Raw genomic sequence first — 18,622 nt, 5'->3', positions numbered from 1 at the left:
TTCCTGTGGAGGACCATGGGAGGGAGAGTGGGCAGCCGGGCCAGAGGGGGCTCTCACCAGGAGGATGGCATGCCTGATGTAATGGGGAACGTGTTTACTTGTAGAGACCTTAGGATTGGCAGCCCCACTTGTCCCTCTTGGCATGGCTTGGGCGGCAACTGGGGATGAAGGTATTTCCAGTTGTAATTTTGGAATAGACAGTCATGGGTTATCCAGTCAGATGGACAGAGCACACGGCAAGGTGTTCCAGCTCAGAGTTCAGTTTGGAAGTCTGCTGGCCTCCAGCCCAGAAGTTAAGACTCTCTGACCGTACTCAGTCGAGAACACAGTGGATAGGGTCAGGTCCTGGGGGTGGAGGGCTGGCAGAGTACCAGGGCATTCTCATGGGGTTCAGGGACCATTCAATCCTCAGTGGGTGTGTGCATGTTCATGGGTGGTGGCGGGGGCAGGGAGAGAGGGTTTCTGCAACAGGCAGAGAAAGAGAGAATGATTTTAAAATCTCATCCAATTCGGTTCATGAATGTGAAACTGAATTTGCCACCAGATCCAGGAGGTAAATCCAGTCTTGCAAACTGGAGGCAGAGAAGGAGGTCAGAAGCTTGATTAGTCTGAAAGTGGAATCAGAGGTAAGGAGCTGGTGGTGGGTGCAGCTTGAGGCAAGATAGTCCAAGACTCTGTGTCCAGAGCCCAGAGGGTGTGGGTGGGAGGGGCGGGAAGCTATGCAGTGGAGTCCGCCTGAGTTGATGGCTTAGGGGTAAGCATCTATAGGCTAGGGTCCTTGAAGCTGAATCCCGTGGACCTCTGCAGTGACTAAGGCCGAAGCCCTGGTATAGGATGCGCATAGACAGTATTACAGCTCAGGAGCTGTGAGCACAGGGCTTATGGGACCCTGGACGTGGTTGGACCTGGAGGAGCACCCAGATAGGGGTGCAGAGTCCTTCGTGGGGAGAAAAGAGAGAAACTCCGTAACTGCAGCTGGGCAAGAGTGTCTGGAGCCGCGCTCCTGACTCACAAGGGCCTACCGGGTTCACCTCTTCCCACCTCCAAGTCCAGTGACGTTGTGCTGGGAGGTTGTTTGCTTGAAATCAGCCTTGATGAGAGCCAGCCCAGGTGGCTCAGTGGTAAAGAATTTTCCTGCCGAGCAGGGGACCGGGGTTCAATCCCTGGGTGGGGAAGATCCTCTGGAGAAGGAAATGGCAACGCACTCCAGTATTCTTGCCTGGAGAATCCCATGGACTGAGGAGCCTGGTGGGCCACAGTGCGTGGGGTTGCAAAGAGTCACGACTTAATGACTAAACAGCAGCGACAGCAGAGAGAACTACTCTGCAGTAAGCACCAAATGCTACAAACCAGGGCTTGTTTCTCCCTGGAGAGCCGGTTGTTAAACATTTAGCTGCTGAGAGGAAGGAGAGCCTCTTTGAAGTCTCCCTAATGTCAGGGAGTGGGGTGTTGGTGTGGACTTTGTCCCATGCAGTTAGCTTAGAAATGGCCTAGCCAGAGGCACGTCTGAGTCTGTTTGGGGAGAGAGAGAGAAGGCGAGAGAGGGAAGGGGCTGGCACCGGATCTGACAGCTGCAGAGGTTGCCACCAGAGGTGTGCTAATGAAGGCCGATGAAAGCAACCGTCCGCAGCCCCGCTTTTAGCATCTTGGCCGATAGCCTTGCTCTGGGTGTGGTGTGTGGGCACTGTCACACGCTGCTGGGTAGTGAAAATGGATACAGGCTTGTTGAAAAACAAATTGGCACCTTGTGCCGTGAACTTGAACCGTGAATACCCTTTGACACAATAATTCTCCTCCTGGGAATCTACTCTAAGAAAGAAATCCTAAACACTTCCATTGTTTTGGGAATCCCACACGACAAAAAAGATCTTAACTGCAACTTTATTTAGGCTAGTGAAAAGTTGAAATTAACCTAAATGTTTCACTGTAACAGAATGCTTGAGGAATCTAAGGCATACTTTCTTTGTAGATTATTATGCAGTGATTTAAAAGGATGGGGAAAAAGCTCGGGGAAAGCACAGAAGTGCTTATGATAAGCAGAATACAAAGTTGTAGAGTAGCAGTTTTCCGTCGTGGCTTTTGGAATACAACTCCCGTGTCAAATATATTCGGGAAGTGCTTGGTGTCCTATGCCCCTCTCAAGACTGCATGCACATCAACGCCAAGGGTTCTGAGAAGTTCTGTGGTTTAACCTATCGCTTCTTGAACTTATCTCACCCCAGAGTCCTTCATCCAACCAACATCGATTACCATCCTCCAGCATTAAGGCTCAGCAGAACAGTTTTGGGAAGTAGTGACACACGGAATATTTAGTTACATTAAAGCGCCCATCAGAATACAGGGAGAAAACAATGACAATAGGTGAGTAGGGACCGGAGTAGCAATGACTGTGAAAGATTTGTTTTTAAGTCTTCTTTTTTTGGGAGTATCTTTGCCAGAAATCCTTTAAAATGCGCACTTTTTATTAAAGAATTATATAAAAGCCTCTCTTCAGGCAGGTTTGTCTTTTTCTCTGGTTGATGACATGTAAGATTCAGAATTTGTACTTTCTGCATAATGGATAAAACACTCATACAATCCAGGGGGATATTTGACAGGTAAGGAGTCTGATGGCTGGAATTTGATGTAGCAGGAAGCCACTCAGAGTGCGAATGTGGATTTGGGATCAATGTAGTTCATCACAGCAGAGTCTTCAAACAAAAAAAAATTGGTGAATACTTCCCTAATAGTTAAAGATGTACTAGGCACCATCAGAGCCCTTTCCACATATTAACTCATTTAAGCCTCACAGCAACTCCACAAGGTAGATACAGTGCTTGTCCCCACTTTACAGACAGATAAGTAAACAAAGCCACAGAGAGGTTAGGTAACCTGCTGTGGTTCCAAGCCCCTTGTCTCCAGGGAGCAGATTCTTTATCAACACCCAGAGCTGCCTCATGCTGAGGGACCAGTGATGATATTGCATCATTAGACAGGATTTCACAGCGGCTGACTTAAGACACAAAGCCATTCCTGCCAGGAGAGCAACGGGACCCTTTCTTCTTGGGTTCGTAAGCTGGGATCGTGTAGGCCCTTCGCTTCCTCGGTCATATCCACAGCTGTGCGCAGGTACAAACAGGAGGAAGACGGGGAGAGTGGGTCTCCAGGTCTGGTCCCCATGCGCCAGGAGCAACTCTGGCTTCTGTAGCTCTTCTTATGGCCGCTGGGAAGGATCCTGCTTCTTCCTTTTCATCCACCCCGCTGACTTTAGTTTTTAATTTTTCTTTAACAAGGTGTTAGGATGTGATCATACGTCTCTGTGTGCTGATATTTTTGGATGCCACCGTAGATGGGTTAGGAAGATTCCACCATAGATGGGTCAGGAAGCCCACATTGACTAAGTTTAGAGACCTGTTTCAAATGGCCGCGATGCCCAGGGTCAGAGGGATGGGTTGGAGGACCCCTCAGGGTCACCTCCAATTCTCTGTATTCTGGGGTATTTTGAATATCAGGTCTCAGGGGAATCTGGTTGACAGGAGTCACCATCTGGAATCTCATGTTGTCCCGGATCAGGGAGACAGAGGTGAGGAAACAGGAAAAAAAAAAATCTGTTCTACATGGGTTTTAAAGGTAATCATTCCAAGGTGATGTGTTTGGGGCTGGCATGTCCTTGCCACAGTAAGTCAGACTGGTTCCTTGCCCTTTACTCCTCTGAGGACACGGGGAGGACCAGCTGGGCACCATTCTCTGAGAGTAAGAGCCTTTCATGGGCTTAAAACGCATTTTTAAATCAACCCAGGCCCTCTCATCCTCTTCCTTTTAGATTTTTCCACTCTGGATGAAATAACTCTGGAGTCTGACGTCTTTTCACAGGCCCTGCTCTCTAGCCCTTTCTATCACTCTTCCCTTTAGCTCGTTGTTGTTCAGTCGCCAAGTCATGTCTGACTCTTTGCACCCCATGGACTGCAGCACGCCAAGCTTTCCTGTCCTTCACCATCTCCCGGAGTTTGCTCAAACTCATGTCCATTGAGTCGGTGATGCCATCCGACCATCTCACCCTCTATCACCCCCTTCTCCTGTCCTCAATCTTTCCCAGCATGAGGGTCTCTTCCAATGAGTTGGCTCCTTGCATCAGGTGGCCGAAGTATTGGAGCTTCAGCATCCGTCCTTCCAGTGTATATTCAGAGTTGATTTCCTAGTCGCGGTGTACAGCAAAGCATTAGAACTTTTCTGCAAATCACTTTCACCTTGTTATTCACTCTGCTTGGACTGGTCATTTCCTATGAAGTTTTATTCTTTCACTCTTTCACCAGTTTTTAATTCCTCACTTATTTAATGGTATCATTTCCCCCCTTCTTGTAGGCTTAAAACTTTGCACTGATTACTCCTGAATATCATTTGATCTGTTTTGAACCAAATACCCAGTTTGTCAAATTAAAATTTGTATGAATTTAAAATCTGTCCTCTAGTTTTACCTCCCTGATCAAAGATGAGTTTGATAGAAACCATTTGTAGAAGGGTCTTCCTTTGAGCAAAACTTCTCTGCAAGCAATACTGTATTAAGATGGTTGGACTGACAAGAAAAATAGGGCCCATGTCATGGCGATCCAGTGTCCTTGAAGAACAGTATCTCAACACCCCACTCCCCTCCCCTCCCTTGCCCCCGAGAAAGAAAAGCATGTTACCGGTGAAGGCCTGCCACTTCCTGGTGAGGCCACTGAATGTGCTAATATTCTTGTTTTTGTCACTGCCTGGGGGGCCTGGTCTGGGCAAGTTTTTGTTTTTTTTTTTTTTTATCATCACTGTGATTTTAAAAATAGTAATATGGTTGAGGAAAGAGTCTGAAGAGCAACGGTTGTTGCTTTGGTCCCTGGAAAGAAAGATTCTGTTTTGATAGTTCCTTCATCTCTAGGGAGTTTGCTTGCCCAGCTACGTAATATGTGTAACCAAACTACCCTGGACAATTCCACAGGGACTCTGGGATGATCAAACAGGACTAAACACTAACCGCAGTTAACAAACGTCAGTAGTCAGAAGCGCTTGCCTGGTGCCAGGCGCCGTGCACCACGTTTTGGATGGTGATTATTTCTGTTAAATCTCGTGCGTTTCCATGAATTCCATCCACCAGTCTCTCTCTTTTCTCCCTCTCTTACCAAGTCCCATGGATTCTCTTTAAGGTATTTACTCTTCCCAGTTGTTCTGCCCCATCCAAGTGGAGGTCCTCACTTCTGCTCACTGTGGCCACGTTTCTCTGGCCTCTTTGGCCTCAGCCCCTCCCTCGGCTAAGCCTCCTGCAGGTGCCCCCAGACTGACCAGCTGAAGATGCCACTGCCTTTATTTATTTTTGGCTGCACTGGGTCTTTGCCATTGCCCTTGGGCTTTCTCTAGTTGCAGTGTGTGGGTTTCTCACTGTGGTACCCTCTCTGTTGTTGAGAATGGACTCTAGGGCATGCAGGCATCGGTAGTTGTGGCTCCCAAGCTCTCGAGCACAGACTCAATAGTGATGGCACATGGGTTTCGTGGCTCCAAAGAATGTGGGATCATTCCAGATCTTGGATCAAACGTGTGTGCCTTGCATTAGCTGGCAGATTCTTAACCACTGGACAGTGGTCCAGTGAGAGGGACTTACCATCTAGTTGAGGGGGGAATATAGACACCCAGATATTTTCAAAAGGGGAGGAAATGAATAACAGCACAAAGCTACAGTATCAAGATGGCTAAGTGACATGGGAATTCCATGCCACTTCCTTGAAACCACCTCCACTTCCCATTTTAAAATGATTCCGAGTCTCCCCACGACCTTATCTGGTGTTCAGGGTTCTCCATATTCTGACTCCAAATGACCTTTCCAGCCTGTCTCCTGTTGCCCTTTCACGTGGATAGTCTGCCATGGCGAATGTGATTCCCTTATTTCCTAGACCACACTCCATGTGGTCCTCCCCCCGGGACTGCACCCACCCTCCTCTACCTGCTTCTGCTCCATGATGTCACCTCTCCAGATCCTGCCCCCCAGCTCTTCACTCTTCACTCAGTCTTCACCTTTGCATCACTGATGGTGCTCACACTGGTAGGTGCTCCATTAGCCATCCTGATACTGTTGCTTTGTGCTAATATTCATTTCCTCTCCTTTTAAAAAACATTTGGGTATCTATCTTCCTGCCTCAACTAGACTGTAAATTCTTTGATGACAAGGGTTGGTGTGTGTGAGCTCTGTGTGTATACATATTATTTCTCACAGTATCTAGTCCATAAGAGATATGCAATGATTCTTTAATCAGTGAAGGGGTGCCAATATATAAATGAAGCGCTTGGTTCCCAAGGCTTTAGCTTCCTTCTTTAGCCTCATAAAAATATGAATCTTCCTTAGGAAGCAGAGTGGGAGAGAGGGAGGGAGACTGAGGCACGTGGAGGGGAGAGAGAGAGAAAGATGGCCTTGTACAATGTCTTGAATGGAAACTTGTGTGAAACCCAGGCCTTTGATGCTCAATCTATTTTCTGGGGCTTCACTTAAAGAATTCAGCTCAGGACCCCCAGATCATTGGGAGAAATAAGCAATAGCGGAGTAGCTGGAGCATGCTGCCAAGAAATTACAGTTAGGAGCAGTAATAACAGTGGTGATAATAATGGTGACGGTGATGGTGGTGACTGTGATGACGTTCTAATAATTAGCAGCTCTGAATGAGCCCGTCTCCTGGGTGACAAATCGTCCACGGGGTACGTAGGAATCTGTTTCCTTTTACTGTTGGAGGGAGGTCCCCCTGCTCCCTCTGTGGTCATGACCCCAGGCTCCCCAAGCCACAAGGACAGATCTGGAAAGCTGGCCCACAGGCTCCTGACCGGCAGAAAGAAGGAAAGTCCTTTCCAGTCCCTTTAGTCTTGACTGAAAATAAAGTGAGGGTCCCTGGGTTCTCCTATAAACGGTAATGATAACACAATTATCATGCAAAACAAAAATTAAGTTTAATGGTGCAAAGCCAGGGTGTACTGGGGAGGTAATTCATATTAATTATGTTTGGATTAAAAGCTGATTTCTTTTGTTAGCATCTGCAAGTAGAAACTTAGCTGTAAGGAAAAAAAAAATCCGCATATAATTACGGCCTCTTCTGGAGGAGCAGTGTTGGACTTAATGGAGCATCCCTGCTCTCTTCAAGCTCCTGGAGAATGGTAATATTTCACATTTTATGAAACACAGAAGAAATAAATTACAGGTTTAATGATAAGAACTACTTGGGCTCATAATGAAATCTGATTGGCCAGTTAATCCACTGAGACCCTCAGATATGAACCATCCAAAAGGGGTAAAAATGATGAAAAATGAAATGAAATGGAAAAACCTTCACCCGCAGCCTCTTTTGCGGAGGCGGGATGTGTGTTTGGGGGAGCAGAGAGCAGGGGAGAAGCCCTGGGGCCTGGGGTGGAGGAGAAACATTGCTTTCCCCAGGTTTGGGGAGAGCAGATGGAGTGAAGGAATTTCCTTTCTGTCTGCCCCCACCCCCACTGATTTCCCATGGAAACTAAGCTGGGAGACTTCCCGTTGGGAGAAAGGGACAGGACCAGAGGAAGGGAGGTGATTTTCTCCTGGTGACAAAGCTCTTGGGACCCCCCAGCCCTGCCTTGTCTTAAACAAGAGAGACAAAGACAGAATCAAAGCTAATTGGAGTTGGCTGGGCTGATAACAGGTTCTGACACCCAGGACATATTTTGCTCTGGGAGTAAGGTCAAGGTGTCTGTTTCTTAGGGGGCTAAGTTCTCCTGGGCTTGATATGCGTTCCCAATAGGGATTTGACACAAAGTATTCCTGCAGGGCCAGCTTGACCTGTACCTGCCCCTCCTTGCCCTGCAGCATCTTGGGAAATAAGCCCACCTGTGTGGGCTCCAGCTCTGTGAAGTCTTTCCATTGCATTCTGAGAGGCAGCGGGGGCACAGCAGAAAGAGTTTGGGCTTTGGAATAGGAAAGGCCTGGCTTCCAGTTTTTGCTCTGATATTTATTTGCCTGATGACCTTGGACAGAGTACTTCTCCATCTCAGGGCCTCATCTGTGATTGGTTCTTATCTGAAGCTTCAAGGAGAATAATGTATATGAGAATTAAATATGCATAGGGCTGGAGACCTGTTAGATGCTTGGAGAATGAGAACCGTGACCATTGCTACTTCTCCTGTTGGAAGGATGAGAGAAGCTTCTTATCCTGGGCAAGGCCTGCAAATTAGCACGTGCACACAAGCCCATGGGGAAATCAAAGAAATAGCTTCCTAAGAATTTAACAGATCGTTCCAAGGTCTCTGAGTCCTCGAGTCTGTGACGGTGCCATCTCCTGGCCAAGGCATGGTCTCCCTAGATTCCGTACACATAGAAAGTCCATGAAAGATGCATTGTTAATGTCAGGAGGATGAAACAGGTGGACCCTGCATCTGAGGGAGGCTTCTTGCACACTCAACTCTCAGGCCGCCTGCTGCCCTCATCAACAAGCTCCCCACGTCTGTTCGGGGTAGCTGCTTCATCTGGGGTGAGAAAGGACACGAGTGTGGAATGGGGGTGACACTGCAGCCAGGGAAGAGCATTCGTGGTGCTAATTCCCCCGGGTCTTTGCCATCTGGTCTTAATGCCTTCCTGGAGAAGGATGGAAAAGTAAATTCCTGCAGCGTCATATCATTAGACGAAGCAGATCTCAGCTCAGGACGTGGCACCGTGCACCATGACGTTGCACTGTGTTCCAGGAATCTCTGAGAGGCCCTGAAGACTTTCTGGGGATTGCTTGCAAGGCTCTGTGTCTCAGCTCATCTGTGCTGCTACTCTTGTCCAGAGTTCCTTTGGAATGACCTTCATCTCCTGGGCCTGGGGGTTGGGGGGCGGGTCTCAGCAGGGCCCCTTTTAATGATCCAAGCTTGGGTGTGATCTGGTCCCAACCCCTTGCTGCACAAATCGGGAAGCAGATGAAACCCATGAACAATGCCCAGTGCAGGGTCTGCCACAGGCAGGCACTCAATAAATGGTAGTTGTCCCTTTTATATAAGTAGCTTGTCCAAGGTCCCATAGTGCCAGGCTGGAAATACTATGGGCTTGTTTTTTCACTATTTTTCAAAAGACTTTATATCTTTATAGCAGTTTTAGGTTCACAGCAAAACTGAGAGGAGGTACAGAGATTTCCCCATGTGCTCTGCCCCCACACACACATAGCCTCCCCCATTATCAACACCCGGGACAGGGTGGTACATGCGTTACAACTGATACCTCCATTGACACGTTATTATCACCCAAAGTCCATCCTTTAAGTTAGGGTTCATGCTTGGTGTGGTACATTCTGTGGGTTTGGACAATGTATAATGGCATGTATCCATCATTATAGTAACATAGAGTAGTTTCACTGCCCTAAAAGTCCTCTGGATCTTTCCTACTCATCCTTCCCTGCCCCTAACCCCTGGCAACCACTGACCATTTTACTGTCGCCATAGTTTTTCCTGTCTTAGAATGTCATATGGTTGGAATCATACAGTGCGTTGCCTTTTCAGATTTTCTCTCACTTAGTAACATACCTCTAAGGCTCCTGTGTGTCTTGTCGTGGTTTGATAGCTCATTTCTTCTTCAGGTCAGTTCACGTGCATCCGACTCTGTGACCTCCTGGACTGTAGCAGGCCAAGCTCTGTCCTCCCTGTCTCCTCCTGCCTTCGATCTTTCCCAGCATCAGGGGCTTTTCCAATGAGTTGGCTCTTTGCATCATGTGGCCAAAGTATTGGAGCTTCAGCCTCAGCATCAGTCCTTTCAGTGATTATTTAGGACTGATTTCCTTTAGGATTGACTGGTTTGATCTCCTTGTAGTCCAAGGGACTCTCAAGAGTCTTCTCCAACACCACAGTTCAAAAGCATCAATTCTTCAGCCCTCAGCTTTCTTTATAGTCCAACTCTCACATCCACACATGACTACTGAAAAAAGAATAGCTTTGACTAGACGGACCTTTGTCAGCAAAGTAATGTCTTCGCTTTTTAATATGCTGTCTAGGTTGGTCATATTCTTCCAAGGAGCAAGTGTCTTTTAATTTCATGGTCACCATCTGCAGTGATTTTGGAGCCCAAGAAAAATTTCCACTGTTCCTCCATCTATTTGTTATCTATTCCTCATTTCTTCTTAGTGCCGAGTCATATTCCATTGTCTGGATGCCCAGAGTTAATTGAATATTCACATAATGAAGGACATCTTGTTTGCTTTTAGGTTTTGGCAGTCATGAATAAAGCTGCTGTAAACATCCTGGTTTGTGTGTGGACATAGCTTTTCAACCCCTTCGGGTGAATACCAAGGAGCAGGATTGTTGGATTGTGTGGTCAGAGATGTTTAGTATTTTATGAAACTACCCATCTCTCTTCTGAAGTGGCTGTCCCATTTTGCATTCCCAGTGAATGGGCGTTCCTATTGCTTCATATTCTCACCAGCATTTGGTGGTGTCAGTCCTCTGGGTTAGGGCTGTACTAATCAGGGTGTAGTGTGTCTCATTGCTTTAGCTCCCAGTGTCTGAGAATCTAATATGCCAGACAACAAGCGAGTACTTTTATATACACTGTCACATTTAATTCTCATCAAAACCCTTAAAGTAGGTGTCATTTCAACTTGGCTGAAAAAAGAAAGGCTTAAGTAGATGCACTCATCTGACCAGGTAGCTCGAGGTCTTCTAACTCCCAGTTTGGAGTTCTCGCTACTCTACTCCACAGCTTTAGGACTGGGGATACTATTTTCTCTTATTTTTCAAAATAACTAATTTGCCAAAAGTCCTCTGATGCCATCTCTAAGTGGACATTGGATCGTGTTGCATTTGACCTTCTTCTTCCTTTATTAAACTATAGTCACAGTAACCACAGTCCCTCCTAGTTCTCCCACATCCAGGGTAACACAGCTCGCTCTTCTACCCCAGGGCATTTGCACTGCAGCCCTCTTTCCTCCAGCCCTCTCCAGTTCATTGATTGCCTACATCAATAAAATAGCACCCAGCACCTCTCCAGCTTCTCCCTGTCCAATGCTCTGCTTTACTGACTTCATAGCAGTTACCTCTGCATGAAACTTTCTTCTTGTTGTTCAGTTGCTAAGTTGTCTGACTCTTTGCGACCCCATGGACTGCAGCACACCAGGCTTTCCTGTCTTCCAGTATCTCCCAGAGTTGGCTCAAACTCATGTCCATTGAGTTAGTGATGCCATCCAACCATTTCATCCTCTGTCACCCCTTTCTCCTTCCCTTAGATGTTTAAGAATATGAACTCCAAGAAGGCAAGGCATATGTTTTGTTAACTGCCATGTCCACAGCGTTGGAATGGTGTGGGCCCGGTGTGGAGTAGAGACTTGATATGTCTTCTTTGCAGGATGAATGAAGAAAGTCCAGCTCTGTCCCCATGGCCACTGTCAGCTGTGCTTCCCAGCCACCCTCTTGAATTAGTTCCTCTTCTTGCAGTTATAAGCTCCCCTCCATCTGTAGGAGCTCACATCTTTGCACAGAGGGAAGTAACAAGCGCAGTAACAGCATGTATTGCCGCTCTACCCTTATTGCCTTGCATGCTGAGTGGCACAGGGCTGGGGATGCCGTCTTCGGTGGCAGTCAGGAGCAATGATCTGGCTGCCGGGACAAATGCACTGTTTTTTCGTTAAGGTCCGGGTGTCGGGAGGCTGTTCTCTGGCTGAGGAGGAGATAACGGATCATGCCAACAAGACGCAGGTTTGGACTTGAAGCAAACTTGAGGCGAGAAGGTAGGAAAAAAAAATCTCCCATGGTTAAAAGGGCTGGAAAACTCTTCTCCCACAGTCCAGTGTCCAGAATATTTTTGCTTAGAGAGAAAATAGCAGCTTTCAGGTTTGAAGGGAGTTGTACTATCACCAGGCCTCCCAGTAAGCATTTGGCTGGACACACGGAGAAGTGAAACCACCCACAGAACTCCAGTGGCATCAGGAGATGGGGCAGCTAAGAGTGGCGGGTGGGAGTTGAACCCCCTGTGGCTGGAGGGTCACGTGGGTCTCTTGCGTGTTGGAGCTAGACAGAGCCAGGTATGGGGTGAGCACAGCCTCAGAAAGAAGTGGATATGGAATAAAAAGAAGGGAGGGGACTTCCCCGGTGATTAAGAATCTGCCTGCCAATGCAAGGGACATTGGTCCGATCTCTAGTCCAAGAATATCCCACATGCCGCGGGGCAAGTAAGCCCGTGTGCCATAACTACTGAGGCCACGCCCTAGGTGCCATGCTCTGCAACAAGAGAAGCCAGTGCAATGAGGCACCCACACACCACAGCTAGAGAGAAGCCCTTTCTCTCCAGAACTAGAGAAAGCCCGTCACCTCAGTGAAGACCCAGTACAACCAACAGTAATGAAAACAAAATAAATTTAAAAATTTAAAAAAAAGCGGGAGGGAGGGAGTGATCGAAAGAGGGAGAGGGAGAGAGAAAGAGAGACAGCGTCCACTTGGTTTATGATGCCTTTTTCATACTCTGTTCCTGTGAAGATTGCCCAGCTCCTTGAGTCTGCATGAACTTCCTTTTAAGGCTCTGCTTGTATTCATACCACGAATCCCTATTTAATCTCCTGAGGAAAGAAAGGAAAATAAAGATATTTCCTACTAAAAGTGAATCAGTCAAGACTGAGATTTGTAACAGTAGTTGTCAAAGATGAGGCTTGATGTTTTCCCCGGACAGCAGGAGTAAGTGCAGAAAAAAATACTGCCTGGACCATACCCCTCCCCTTAGATGCTTAAGGGTGATCTTTAGGGAAAGAGAAGAACTGAAATCAGATGATCCTAAACCTTTATAATCAGTTGCATATCAATATGTCTGCTGTTCCTTGTAGTGTTTGTTTTTTAATACAAGGTATAATTTCAGTCCTTATAAACTGTCTTCTAACATCTTCTTGAGGCATACACTGGAAGAACTTCTTAAAGTGTTGATATAGATAAGCATGTCTATATATCTACATAGGGAGGAAATCAGAATGAGGCCTGGAATGTAAAAAGTGCTGGCAATGACACAGGCTGGTTAGTATATGAGAAATGTGATCTTGGTGAGCCCTTTGCTATATCTAAGGAAATGGTTGCTCTGGGAATGGCAGTTTTGTTCCAGGCATCAAGCTTTTAAAGATGTCATAACATGAAGTACAGAAACTAAAAAAAAAAATATGATTAATGTAGTTATGTAGAAATATTTCTGAAGTGTGTATCCAGATTGACTCCTAAAGTTAAGATTTTGGAGACCAAAGGTGGGCAAAACCAGGTGACCAGTTCCTCCTAAAGAATTCTGTCTTTATTGTATCAATCAGGTTCTGATCAGGAAAACAAACCTAGACATTTCAACAGAGGATATTTAATACAGGGCATGTATTACAAAGATCTTAGAAAGTCAAAGGGCGGAAAAGGAGAACTGAAGGTAAGTCAGAGATTTGATTTCCAGAACCTAGGATCATAGAGAGTGGCCCACAGCCTCAGAAGCTGAAATCATGGAGGAAACCCTCTCAGAGGAAGGAAGGGAAGGAAGAGACGTGGCTGAGGGCTGAGAGTGAGGAGGAAGAGAGACACAGAGAGAGATGGAGAAAGGGAGTGAGAGCGAGGACACTTCCTCTCTTTTCTCATCTTGATTGCTCTGCTGGTTAGGCAAAACCTAACAGGAAGACCACCACCAAAGGGACCTGGGAAATGTGGCTTGCAGGCTTCCAGTCCCATTATCTTAGAAGGCAGGTGTGGGACTCAGTGTCCACAAGCTCAGTTTTGTTTGGGTTCAGTTTTCTGAAGAGCTTCACAATGACTCGTTATTATTATGAGGCTATTATTCTAGTCTCAATGGATCTTTCAAATAGTCACTTCAACTCATACTTTCCTCTAATTTAATCAAGAGTTTGACTAATCAGTGTGATTATTTAAGGCCACGGTACTCTAAAGGAGGGCACATACAGATAAGTTTTCTTGAGTTATTCCAATGAAAGAAAAATGCCTGTGTACAGAGAACTTTTTGGCAGTAAACCTTACTATTGGAAAATAAAAACACCTGAAATCAATCTGAATGTTTAATACTAGGTGATGAGCTAAGAGAATTTTAGTATATTATTTTGGCTATTATGTAGCTATGACAAATAATAAGTGTTGGCATTATGGAACAAAATCCATTCTTTCAACCGATGTCTACTGAGCACCTAGTATGTGCGGGGCACCATAATTAATGATTGGCATAAAAAGACAAATGGCACCTGTTTCCTTGTTCTTATGGTGCCTGTGATTCCATGGAAGAGATGGCCTTATAAACATGATACACTGTTTACAAATTACATAAGAAATTAGAATGGCAAATTTTTATGTATCCACATTTTCTTTAATGAACATGTATTATATCCATAAAATAAGTGGAGTAAATTCTTATAATACAGTTTTTTACAACTATGTAAAATATATTTGTATGTAATTACGGGAAGGGAGCACAAAATGGTGAAAATAGTTGGATTAGGGTAATCCTACTGTGATGCTTAGTTTTTAATGCATTAACTTGGTTAAGTTCCCACATCCAGTAATTTCATCAAACACCAGGGGAAGGGTTGCCATGGAGGTATTTTGCAATAGCTATGGTTAACATCTCTGATCAGTTGACCTTATGTAAAGGAGATGAGCCTTGATAATGTGGATGGGCCTTATCCAATCAGTTAAAGGCCTTAAGAGCAAAAACAGGCTTTCCAGAGAAGCTTTGCTTCAACTCCTTTGAAGTTGGAGTTTAGCATTAAGTCCTGCCTGGCTTTCCAGCCTGCAGGCTGGCCCTGTAGATTCCAGACTTGCCAGCCCCCGCAGTCGTGTGAACCAATTTCTTAAAATATACCTCCTGATTTCATATAGATTATTATCATTTATATTATTTAATATATATTCACATATGATATATTATTATATTTTAACATATGCATGTGCTATTTAATATATATTCATATATTATATATTATATTTCATATATTGTATATGAAGTGATGTCACTCAGTTGTGCCCGACTCTTTGCAACCCCATGGACTGTAGTTTACAAGGTTCCTCTGTCCATGGAATTTTCCAGGCAAGAGTACTGGAGTGGGTTGCCATTTCCTTCTCTGGGGGATCTTCCCGACCCAGGGATTGAACCCAGGTCTCCCACATTGCGGGCAGACACTTTACCATCGGACCCACCAGGAAAGCCCTATATTGTATATATTATTTCATAGATACACCTGTAAGAAATGCACACACACATATAAATATCTCCCATCGGATCTGTTTCTTTGGAGAACCTGGACTGATCCTTTTTTCTTTTAAACAGTCTTTAATTTAATGTTGGTTTCCTCATACATCATTTCTTTATAAACTCTTCTATCCTTACTGTAACTAGACCCCTTTGTGGTTATCTTTATTCACTCCTCCCAGAACTGCTGCCTACATTTGTTCCATAGATTCCCAAAGGCGGTAGGGGCAGGCTATAATGGAGACGAAGGCCGGACTGTGTGAGTTTGCGTGCTGTCTTCTTTTCCCTTTGAACTGGCTACCGATCAAAGCCACTGGCTGCTCTCAGTCTCAAGGCCAGAGCAGCCCCGTGAACTGCTCCGTCAGACCCTCCGTTAGATCCCAGAGAGCTGTGCTCCCAGCAAGGAATGGTTGTTCATCAAGGATAGTCCTCTAGATCAGCGGTCCCCAGCCTGTTTGCCACCAGGGACCGGTTTTGCGGAAGACAGTTTTTCCCTGAACCAGCGGTCAGGGATGGTTTTGGTTTCACCCACTGCTCACCTCCTGCTGTGCAGCCTGGCTCCTAATGGGCCGTGAAACACTACTGGTCCCTAACCTGGGGGTTGGGGACCCCTGCTGTAGATGACATGGGGCTGCCTGGCTGAGACCAGCACAGACGTCCTGGGAGCACTGGTGAGTGTGCCAGCCTGGCCAGTCTTTCGTTTCCATCCTGCCTAAATGGAGATGGAAGTGTAACCGCTTGGTGGTCCAGTGGGTAAGACTCTGTGCTCCCAATGCAGAGGGTCCAGGTTTGATTTCTGGTCAGGAAGCTAGATCTTACATGCCTCAACTAAGAGCCTGCATGCTGTAACTAAAGTCCGTGGATGCTACAAAAAGCCCTAAAACAGCCAAAAAGAAAAAAAAGTGACCTCTAACTGGTCAGCACAAAGCATAGTCTGTATCTCTTGAGAGGTATGAACACTGTCAAAAGGGGACAGGTGCTGGGGGCAGAACACTGAATTTCAGTCCCAATACTTCCTGGCTGTGTGACTTTCCCCAGGTGACTTAACCTCTCCCCAGTGAAATGGGGATGCTTATTCAGCCCAGCCTCCAGGGCTGTGGTGAAGGTGTTCAAATAGAATGTGAATTTTCTACCTCGTAGCAGGGGGTCCCATAACCGGTAGTCACTATGACTATATCTCTGAGTGTGGTGGCAGACTTGGGAAAGATTTGTGATGCATGTCAGCCACCCACGAAGTAGAGACTCTGGTCCATTCTCACTTTCCAGATCTGTCTGAGGGTAAAGAGATCACTGGCAAAGCACACCAAACCCTCAAAGGAAACATGGATTTTTTTTTTTTTTTGTCATTTAATTTTTTTTTTTTTCAGGAAAATAAAACCTTTATTCCAGTCTGGTTATAAGGTTAGAACTCACACATCCAAAAATCTATGGATGCTTACAGAGCAATAAGGAAGCAACAAGCTATGCCATACCTCATCTGAATTCATGGATGTTATGAGCCCAGGATGATACTGAATTGCAACTGATCATATGAAAATGAGCCATTGGAAATAATTCCCATAGTTCAGGGCTATTGTGTTGTCAGATTTTGTAAATAAAAATACAAGATACTAAATTAAATTAGAATTTCAGATGAATACTTTTCAGTATGAGTATGTCCTGGGCAATTGAGGGATAGTGAAGGACAGGGGAGCCTGGTATGTCCATGGCATCACAAAGAGTTGGACATGACTTAGTGACTGAACAACAAGTGTCCTGGACAATTGAGGTGTATTTCCACTAAATGTTTCTCTGAAATTCAAATTTAACTCCGTGCCTTCTATTTTATCAGGAAACCCTGGGATTAAAGAGTTTGAGTTTGATATTTAAAACCCTAAAGGATAATGGGATCTAGGTGCTGACTCAGAATGGGTTGAGAAAGCATCTACTGTATGTAGGAGAACATGTTAAATTCTGTGGAAGTGTCTTATTAATTAAAATTTTTTCCTGTGGGCTTTCAGGAATTTAGGATATCCTAATACAATAACAAGTGTAAGCAGTGAATCTTCCCAAGAGTTCTAACCTACTATTTAACTTGACATTTTATTTATTTATTTATTTATTTATTTGTCATTTAATGTCACTATCTTGTTAGTAGAGATAATAATCAAATCCACAAATAAGTAGAGATGATTTACCATCACCCAGAATTTTTGATTTTGCAAAATTTCCTCTTTGGCCAGAAGGCATTCAAAAAGTAAATAAATAGTTTCCCCCACCCCTCTCTGCTTGGCCTCTTGTTTACAATTATCTTGAGCAGGTGCCTATTTGCACTCCACCATCCAGATTCTCCAAGGCTAAGGACTCAATTCCAGGCAACTTTCACATACCTGCGTGTGGATTAGCCACCTAGTGAAGCATCTGCCAGGGAAGTTTTAATTCCAACCCAGCTCTCTCCTAGCACCTCCTCTCCTTACCCTCCCTCCTTCAGCCTTCACCCAGCTGATGTGTGCTTAGGAAATGCAAACTAATTTTAAAATTCGCTGGAGCAAAACATGATTAGAATGGCTAAGTCTGCTGCCAAAAATAAAATCAGCTAATGCACTTCATATATTTAGATTTCCAAAATTAAGTTGCAATGATGCTTAGTTCATCCAAAGTTTGGGTTTTCTATGCATGGCCCCCAGTCTCTGCTAACTGACCCAACTTCTTTCTGCCAGTGATAAATGAGGTTCTCTTGTAAATGGCATCACCTCTTCCATAACCCAGGATGGTATTTTTACTCTCTCATCCTGCTGAAGTAAGGTCACAGACCCTGATGAAGATGATGGAGAAGAAAATCCTCTGTGTTGGGGAGAGGGAAGCAACAGACATATCTGCTCTATCTCAACCAAGGCTCCCCCATTCTTCAGCCTTTCTACCAAGTCTGGCCAGACAGTGAGCAGTCCAGCTGGGGAGAGGGGCCCCAGTGAAGCCAGATGCTGTGTGCTAGGTCACTTCCGGTGATTCTTTGCAACCCTGTGGACCATAGCCTGCCAGTCTCCTCTGTCCACGGGATTCTCCATGAAAGAATACTGGAGTGGGTTGCCATTTCCTTCTCCGGGGGATCTTCCAACCCAGGGATTGAACCCGTATCTCGTATATCTCTTGCACCGATAGGTGGGTTCTTTACCACTAGCACCACCTGGAAGCCCAATGGCAGCAAAAGAGATACAATCAAGGCCTCAAAGATATGCTGCTGGCTTCAAGGAGCTGAGTCTCTTAGGAAAGACCAGATTAGCCTTGGTAGCATGACACACATTACAGGAGTTAATTGTAGAATGGGGCCCATAGACTCCAAGGAGAAACTCCAGGGTGTAGTCATCAGTAAGGACTGGGTTCATTTTCATGAGGGAGGAGGCACCTGAGTCAGGAACAGGCTGGACCATGGGAAAAGAGGGGAGCATTTCCAGTGAAAGAATCCAG

The 18,622-nt window shown here is 45.5% G+C and overlaps 1 long non-coding RNA gene across 2 annotated transcripts in view; it reads left to right on the top strand.

The window, feature by feature from the left end:
- Positions 1-395: 395 nt before the first annotated feature.
- Positions 396-18,622, top strand: part of LOC138430820 (uncharacterized) — a 51,894-nt gene continuing 33,667 nt past the window's right edge. The window contains exons 1-2 of one of the 2 annotated variants that reach the window (XR_011253391.1): positions 396-626; positions 11,605-11,702. This is a non-coding gene — a long non-coding RNA (uncharacterized lncRNA). The remainder of the gene's footprint in view (positions 627-11,604; positions 11,703-18,622) is intronic. The other variant, XR_011253392.1, reaches the window with a different exon arrangement.

The sequence above is a fragment of the Ovis canadensis genome, chromosome 26 (genome assembly GCF_042477335.2).
Source record: "Ovis canadensis isolate MfBH-ARS-UI-01 breed Bighorn chromosome 26, ARS-UI_OviCan_v2, whole genome shotgun sequence".
In the NCBI taxonomy this organism is placed as follows: Eukaryota; Metazoa; Chordata; class Mammalia; order Artiodactyla; family Bovidae; genus Ovis; species Ovis canadensis.
Note: the sequence above shows the minus strand (reverse complement) of the source record. Positions and strands in the feature narration are given on the sequence as shown.